Raw genomic sequence first — 9749 nt, 5'->3', positions numbered from 1 at the left:
GCTTCTAGAGAGCATTTGATTGGACAGAAAGTTTCATGAGAAGCTGAAGTACGATGTGACGTCAAAAAAATCGTTGAGCCGTTTTGGCGGAAGTGATGAACTGCAAGCTTTGAATGCATCTATCTTCTAAATGCGAATGTTGTCACTGTTTTGGAGCACACTGCCTTATAGATAACCTTAAGACTAACATATTGATACTAACACCCAAAAAACTTTAATTTTGATTTCATGGGGACTTTAATTCCTTTTCGACTGAAGAAAGAAAGACATGAACATATTGGATGACATGGGGGGTGGGGGGTTCATTCTGAAAGTGAACTAATCCTTTAAATATGTATTCATGAGGAGATTTTTCACAATTCAACCAATTTTTTTGTGGATAAATAAGGTGGTAAAAAATAAAGGTTCTTTATTGACATCCATGGTTCCACAAAGAACCTTTAATATCCATAGAACCTTTCACGAAATGTTCTTTGCAGCGGAAAAAAAAGGTTCTTTAGACTATTAAAATGTTTTTACACTAAAAATAAAGGATATAAACCCGCAATTCTGAGAAATGAAGCCGCAAATTATGAGAAACAAAGTCTAAATTGCAAGATATAAGCTCGCAATTGCGAGAAAAAAAGTCAGAATTGTGAGATAAAAAGTCACAATTGCTTTTAACTATTTTTTATTCAATTGGGGAAACCGGTTTCCTCCTTTATGAACCTTTAGTGTACAAGCTTTCTCATTGAATATCCTGTTTAACCCAGAAATACATCACATTATGGAAGTAAAAAGGGTTGAAAACACCATTTTTGATCATTTTGAACATTATTTGAACAAAATGAAATGCAACAGGTTGTGAGCAAGCACAGTCACTCTCAAGTGTAGCGGTTCAGAGTCTGCTAAACGAATGTTCAAGTGAGGACAACAAGTACATGGGTGAGGAATCTGAGCTTTGGAGAGGGGAAGAATTGAGAATTAACATAGAGTGATAGCAAGTTCTTTATCTCCACTGACAGAAACCCCAGGGAGTCCAAAAAGTATTCCTTCTTGCAGTATTTATCCTTGTCTGTTTTTTCTTTTGGCTTGATCCGATTAATCCTTCCCTCCCTTGATGTTTTTTTTGAAAAGCTCCTGAGTTGAAAAGCAGGTCACGATAAACATTGGGGCCGTACGCTCATGGAGTACAGTGACGTCTACGCGCTTTGAAGTTTTTGACAGAATACCTCTGGCAATGCAGTCAGAAGCACACATTCGCCATACACACCGACAGCCAGACGTGACTTAATCATGATGAACTTTGGTGACCTTTTCTGTTTGGGCTGAAATCCCGCTTTTAAGACTCTTTCTACTTAGTAACTCTCTTTTCAAAGCAGATAAGGGTTAAAAAAGCCTGAGGGGTGAGAAGAGACTCCGTTGCTCTTTATCCGGCGGTGTTTACATACACTACATTAGGGCTGCACACTGTTTGGTTTGTCAGCACCTGTCAGAGCACCGCTCTCCTTGCATCCACATTTGCATTACAATTAATTTGAATGAATATTTACAGCCATTGTATGCTGACCTTGATTTTTACTCTTTGCGTAGATGGTTAAATAAATATGGTTGAAAAGAATAACACCAAGGTGTTTTTCATGACCAGACTATGCAAGGTCTTGTACGAGAACAAGGTGATTAAAGCATCAACATGAACAAAATGTTTTTATTTACCGTAGTGGAACCTCACACGCTCAACTAAATTATCATGAATGGGCGCCTTTCCACAGTAAGTGTCGAAAACAGTGTTGGAATTACATATTTCATAAATAAAAATTAAACATGAAATTATCATAAAATTGATAGAGAACTACTGGATTAGGTTTTAAGATTAGAAAAACAATATAATATAATATAATATAATACAAAACTTGAAAATAATCTAAGTACATTAAAAATGCAACCACAAAAATAGAAATTTGGCTAAAATTTTACAAATTTGAACAGACTGACTTATTGTTTACTTGATTATTTTTTAAACAATAATAAAATATATATATTTTAAAAAAATCATAAGACTGAAAGAGATGTACTATATCAGATTACTTCTAAGATTAGTCAGTATAATATAATATAATATAATATAATATAATATATAATATTGTTAAAACTTTGAAAAGATTTACTTGATTTATTATTTACTTATTATCTTTATTATTTAAAAAAAGATAATAAAACACGTTAAAATAAAAATATGATACAACTGCTAAAGATTAATCTGTAGAAAAAATGTTATAAATCATAATATAATATAATATAATATAATATAATATAATATAATATAATATAATATGCATTTACATGTCCACAATTACACTGCTGAAATGCAATAAATATACAATAAATTTAATACAATACATTTTTGTCAAATAATAATCATTGAAAACAACAACAACAGCAACAATAATAATAGACATTTTAAAATAAACTTTTTGGCCAATGATTACAAGATGTATGTGGTGTTATGCAAAAGATTATGTCTGATTATGACTCTAAAAATGACCAGAAATTGTGAATTTCCAAATTTAGAGTTGACAGGTCAAATATTTGACCATATTATTTTAAAGGCATAGTTCACCCAAAATGAAAATTCTCTCATCATATACTCACCCTCATGTTGTTCAAACTTTAACGTCTTGTTTTTTTTTATTTTTTATTTTGTGTGGAACACAAAAGCAGTGACATGAGTGTGAGTAAATAACGACAGGATTTTCATTTGGGCAAACTGTTTCTTTAAGAGACTCACAATGAGTATCCTTGAAACCACACAAAAACACACACGGAAGCACTCTTCATGCTCACAAACAGCTCAGAACTCTTATGGGAGCTAAACAACAGCTGCTAATGAGCTGGGAGGATTGTCTGAGTGATGAATGATTCTGTCAGTGAAATCATAGCTGAAAATGGGGCACTCCATCACAGGTCCTCCAAACACACGTGCTGTAAACGTCCCCCTCTCCACTGAAGGGGTTACTGATTGCTCAGGGTCCGGACGCATCCAGCACACTCATGTCAGTGTGTCATTCGCCTGGCACTCGCTGTCCTGCTTTAGATTTGGACCAGCCACATGTACAGCACAACAGTGTACCATTTTAAAGATGCATGGAGGCCTGTACTGTTACTGTAATGATTGTTTCCTGTGAGAGCCATAAAACAGATGTTCCCATTCAGCCTCTAATATACAACGCAAACACTTCTGCTGCGTTGTTTTAACATGACATAATGGCTAAATCCCTAAAAGGCCTAACAAAAGTGCACTGTTATTAAGTCCAATAAGTCACAATTTCATAATGTAGTTTTTGACCCTATTAAACAGTTACTGTACATTTAAAACTCCTTTAAAAGATTTAAATAACCTCTGTCATAATTGGATAACCAATCACAACCATAGTAGTAGTTGTTGAATAGGCATAACTATCTAAAGTGGGCGGTCATATGTTAATGAGCTCATGAATAATGTAGAGCACAACAGTGACCACCTGTCTTTTCAAGTGTTTTGAAGGTATTTTTTTCCATTCATTTTCTCCTTAGAGATTTCATAAAAGTAATATGTATAGTTATATTTTTAATTTTAAAAAGTTCAAGTATTAGAAAATTGGGGAAAGAACAAATAGGTACAAGACACACCTTAAGAAAGTATATGGAACATATTAAAAAGCAGTGGCATACTAAATATAATGAATATAGGTCTATAAACATTGATTATGATTATAAATGTTTTTCCTCTTGTTCCCTTCCAAAAATCTGCACTCAACTAAGCTGCATTTATTTAATCAAAAATGCTGTATTATTGTGAAATATTATTACAATTTAAAATAACTGTTTTTGAATATATTTTAATGTGATATAATATATGATCGGTGCTGGGGAGTAACTAGTTACATGTAACGTAATTATGTAATTTAATTACAAAATAAATGTAACTGTAATCTGTTACAGTTACTGAGAAAAATGTGTGATTAAATTACAGTTGCATATGAAAATGTTAACGATTACAAAGGGGGGTTACATCTGAATATTTTCACACACGAACAGATATGACTGATTTCTAAACTGCATCGACTGCTCTAAAATATGAGACAGTATTTGGGTTTATGTATATGCTTTATTTTTGAAGATTAACTGTAAGGTTAACCCGGGCCTGCTTTAAATGTTTTAAAATGATTAACGGTTGAAAACATTCATTAGAAATTTACAAAAGTAATCTAAAAGTAATCAAATGTATTTAGTTACATTCCTTTAATGAAGTAATTGAAACAGTTACACTACTTATTACATTTGAAATAGGGTACCTTGTAAACTATAACCTATTACATTTACAAAGTAACCTTCCCGACACTGTATATAATTTAATGTAATTTATTCCTGTAATAACAAAACTCAATCAACATCATTACTCCAGTCTTCAATGTCACATGATCCTTCAGAAATCATTCTAATATGCTAATAGAAATGTCTTATTTATTATCAGTTGAAAACAGTTGTGCTGCTTAATATTTTGTATAAAAAAGGGGCTTTTTTATTACTAGTTTCTTTGATGAATAGAAAGTTCAAAAGGACAGGATTTATTTGAAATGTATTTTTTTTTTAATTATTAATTTTTTGTAACACTATAAATGTATGTACTGTCACTTTAGATTAATTAACGCATCCCTGCTGAATAAAAGTATTTTTAAAAATATACACAAACTTTTGAATGGCACTGTGCATATACATGCAAAAACATATTTTAAACGTTTAGAATCAATTGAATTCATTACATCTCATACCTACGGCAAGAAATGCTCCTCTGAGGCACATCAGCTCATGCTCGTGTCAAGACTGAAATCCTTGAACCCACTGAATGTTATCATTAAAAATCAATTCTCTCTGGAGCATTTACCATGAAGCAGATTTCTGAAAGACACGTTTTTGCAGCCGAGTTATCTTCTGGATGGACTGGAGAGGAAGCTGCATTGCGATGCACATTGTCTTTTAACTATATCGAAAGGCAAAGATTTTCCACAGGTTGTGCACCTGCTGTATTATTTCTCTCAAATCATAAAGCATAAGCTTCTGCCCTTTTTTTTTTCATGACAGCCCTTTTAGGGGTGACATTATTCAAGGTTAGTGACATTTGGAGTCGGCCAATCCGTCCCCAGGCAAAAATCCCAGCAGCAGCAGCAGCGATACGGAGCATGACTGGCACCGTCCAGATCCCGAAGCCGTGCGGCCACGATAAGACCTAATGCTGACTGGCCCTCAAACCACAAGGGAACGAGTCTCAAGATCGAACAACCAGAGGCTAAAAATAAATAAAGAAATAAATAAGGGCGGATAAGAAGGGGAGAAGATGAATTGCTCTCAAACGTTTGGGCCTTCAAGCTTCGGCTTTGACTATCAAAATGCCAATTCATGCATGAAATTCAAGCAGAACCAAGAGCACAATAACAGCAAATACAGACATGACCTTTTGATAGTCATTAAATAGACAGGTCTTTGATTTCAAACAGCGTGGATCGTATTTTGCATTATAATACAAGGATTTACCTGCATATTAGACTTCAGTCATAATAACGTCTGTGGTTTTGCTAAATATCTCCTCTGTGGATTTAAAGGCAGTGCACCCAAAAATTTACTTTTGTCATTCCGACCACATATTATTTTAACAGAAGTATGTTTTAATCAAAACAACAAAGAGAACCACTTGAAAAACACCCAACTCTGGTTTCTCTCTCTCATTTACTATCAAAAGACAATTCTCATCTCTTGAGTGGACCTCTGGGCCGGGCTCTGCAACATTCACATATACTTCAAACAATATTTATGATTTATGCATTAAAATTTGCATACCCATTTGGATTAGACAGTTTTAACACAAACTAATATTGTGATGCATATTTGTCAGTCATACATAAATGAAACAGGTACAATTTCTGTAATAGTACTAATAAACTGAATGTACACAGTAACCACTTATCATCAATAAATCACATTTCTATAAATCTCATACATTTTAACTAATTGAATATTGCTTATTCCATAGCTAGCCATATTTTAACTATGTTCATACATTTTAACTAAATAAATGTAATTGTTTTCACAATTAACCAATTTTTTTACATTTAATCTAATTAAAAAAATTTTTTTTAATTACCCAAATGCATTTTGGAAATATTTTGACTATTTAAAATATTAACATTTCCAAAATGCATTTGGATTAGTCAAATAGTTGCAAATGTTTCTTATCCGTTTCATTTATGTATGACTGAAAAAAATGGTATAGAAACAATTTTATACTTAGAAATTGTTAGTAAATTTCACAAATGATTACAGAAAATGAATTAAAGGTGACAAATTAAATTAGAAAGAGCAGAAATCTTTGTTTTATTTATAACTTAATTTTTTTTTTTACAGTATATGCATCACATTCATTTTATTGGTTCATGTTAAAATGACGTAATCCAAATAGAAATAAATTTGATATGCGATTCATATACATAAATCTTAATTTTATGTGTATATGTACGTGTATAAAAAAAGGAAATAATGCAGGACTGGGGTAATATAGGGCTAAAAGAGGACAAACTTTCATTGAACTGTTCCTTTAATTGATCCCAAGGCTATAAGAAGAAGAAGTGCATGAGTTATAAAGCACACAAACACAACCCCCTATGCACAAAATAACCATATACCTTTGACACACAAGCATATCTTAATTTGTGAAAATGGCTTGTGCTGGCCTGAAGAAAGCAGCCTAATTCGAAACCGGCCATGTGTAAAAATGTCTGTTTATCCCAGAGGGAGACTTTTAATGGATATATAAGAGGGCCGTAAGGAGTTAATTGTTTGTGGCTTGCAATCTGATATTAACTACACTGTGTGGCATAGAGCACGAGGGCAGAGGAGTCTATTATCTAGTTTACTCTCAAATACTTGCATTAATATACATATAGATATATGTGTGTGCGGGTCTGTGTGGACGTGCATCCAATTTTGCTTCTGTTTTCTATTTTGGCCCTTAATCTTATTGTCTGTAGTTGTGGTTAGGCTGTGTCCTCCAAAGATCTCATCTTAAACTTTCCAAGCGCAGGAGGGTAATTGCTATCAGATCAATTTACTCAAGAAAAGTGGTGCCTGTTTCTAAATGCTTGATAGATGGAGACCAACTTGTCTAAATTGGGGGCGACCTTGAAGAGTCATTAACAGTAGAAGGAGAAATGCAGCCGGTGACTTTATTGACTTGGAGAATCCTCGTGATTGCGCATTGCGATAGACTCGACTGCCCGTCATATGGAAAAAGACATGAATAAATGATTAAACAGAATTCAAATGATTTGTTAGAACTTCCTTTGAAATGTATGTCTGAACATTTAACGTCCTTCCTGCTGACTAAAGAAAAAAAAAACCTGGATGAGCTAAAAAGACTAGTAAACGGCATGCTTTTGTTTGATTTATGCTAATGGAAACAAAATCCACCTTAAAGGAACAGTTCACTCAAAAATGAAAATGGCCATCCCAAGAGGTAGAGAAGTTGTCCTCTCACATCAAAATCTACAAACATATCTATGCATATTTCTCTCCTGTTACCAACATTAGTTTCTTACGAACACGCAACTTTTCACTTCACAAGACGTTAATTGATGGACTGGAGTCTTGTGGATTACTTGTGGATTATAGTGATTTTTTTTTATCAGGTGTTTGGACTCTCATTCTGACGGCACCCATTCACTGCAGAGGATCCATTGGTGAACAAATTATGTAATGAATGAAGTCATCTACATCCTGGATGGCATGAGACAGAGTACATTTTCAAGTAATTTTCTATTCCTTTAAAGCAAAACACCCCAGGTGAATAAAGTTTTTTTTTTTTACTAATAGAAATTACCATTCTTCCCCGGTTGATTGATTGCAATAAGATTTTTTTATATTACAAGGTATCTAATCTGAACATTAGATAAAGCCAGGTTCAAAAGTCTTCTTTTATTTTGTTACCATACTAGAGTTAAAGGTTTTTACAGAAAGGATTGGTAATAGTTTTTATCACTCCATAGATCAGAAAATACTGTCAACAGACAGAAAAATAAAATAATAAAAAGCAGGCAGTTGACGCATGAACAAGCCCCTCTGTAAAAACCTTCAGAATATAGTTAAGAATAAAACTGTAAAGTCTGATGGATGTAAGTGCTACTGAAGTGGAGATTTATGACTCATTTTGAGAAAATTGCTTTTGCAAATGCAAATACATAAAGTGCAACAAAATAAACAATTAAAAGTCTATTTTGCATGTTTTCATTTAGTCTCAAAAAGCATGCAATGAAAAGCCAGCCTAATATCTCAAAATTGACCAGTGCATGGAAAAACGGGTTCCAGTAAACCTGCTGTAAACTGCTTAAACCAGCCTAAGGTGGTTTTCAGGTCTTATCTGATTTGAGCTAGTCTAGCTGATCTCCCAGTCTGCTCCAAACCCCTATAAAACCATTAAAGGGATAGTTCAACCCAAAATGAAATTTTTGTCATCATTTGCTTACCCTCATGTTGTTCTAAACCTCTATGAGTTGAACACAAAAGAAGATATTTTGAAGAATGTTGGTAACAAAAAAGTTGCTCGTAGCCATTTTTTTTTTTCCATACTATGAAAGACAATGGCTTCCACCAACTGTTTGGTTACCAAAATAGCTTCTTGTGTGCTAAATAGAAGAAAGAAACTTGTACAGAATTTTCATTTTTGGGTGAACTAGCCCTTTAAATCAGACCATTTAAAACCAGGCAGCAAACCACATTAGCCTTTTTTTTTATTTTTTATACTGAACAGACCAGCACTGGCCATTTAAAATGCTATAAACTAGTCCAAACTGGTTTGAAAAGTTCTCAAAAATATCTCAACCACCGAGGTAATAATTTGCTCGGCCGTCGAAACTCTCACTAACGAGATGCATCTGCACACGCTGTACGATCCTTGACAGTCGACTCCCAGCAGGGAAGCCCTGTACCTCGGACCACTGCTTCTGTCCGGTGGCTACATCGCACACTTGCTGTAGCGTAAAGCTAATGAAGTCGTTTAATCTACCTGAACGCTCCCACAGGGGTGTCCCACTTTAATTATGTTCTTAAACGTCTCTCACATGCACTAATAGGCAGAAATGAAACATGGCACCACGTTAACAAATCCTGGTGGAAGAAGGGACCTCAGCACAGATATTAAAAACTTCACGGGCTGGCATTAATTTTAGCAGCTACGGAGGTGTGTAAGCTATGTAGCAAAGCGAGTCCATAATTAGATGCCGCCCCAGTTGGCACAGAGCGTAAAGAGCATTTATCTCCATTTCTGGTGCAATAGGCTTAGCAAAACTAGTGACTCAGTTGATTTAAATGGCCTTTATTATATCTTGCCATAATATTCGATTTTTTTTCTTCGTATTAGAAGAGAAAGAATGATAATTTATTTTCATTAAATATGCACAGTGGGGTCCAAAAGTCGAAATATTTAGCATTTATTTCTAATTTAATATTTTTTTTATACAAAATACAAAATGTTCATAAGAGATTATGGGCCAGATTTACTAAACAGGGCAAATTAGCGTTAGAGCACAATTCTGCAGGTGATTTTGTAACAATGCGCACATTAAAGAACACAGTCGCAGCCAGATCATTTCCATAATGACCAGCTCAATCTTCCAACCGCAGTGCAAATTATTGCCTGCTTTAAAGGGGTCATATGATGCAATTAAAATTTTTCCTTTCTCTTT

The 9749-nt window shown here is 34.0% G+C and overlaps 1 protein-coding gene across 1 annotated transcript in view; it reads right to left on the bottom strand.

Moving 5' to 3' along the window:
• The window catches only part of epha8 (eph receptor A8), a 111904-nt gene that overhangs the window by 24496 nt on the left and 77659 nt on the right, over positions 1 to 9749 (bottom strand). The gene's annotated exons all lie outside the window — the stretch shown is intronic.

Source organism: Sinocyclocheilus rhinocerous, unplaced genomic scaffold (assembly GCF_001515625.1).
Source record: "Sinocyclocheilus rhinocerous isolate Xijiao unplaced genomic scaffold, SAMN03320098_v1.1 scaffold532, whole genome shotgun sequence".
NCBI classification, from domain to species: Eukaryota; Metazoa; Chordata; class Actinopteri; order Cypriniformes; family Cyprinidae; genus Sinocyclocheilus; species Sinocyclocheilus rhinocerous.
Note: the sequence above shows the minus strand (reverse complement) of the source record. Positions and strands in the feature narration are given on the sequence as shown.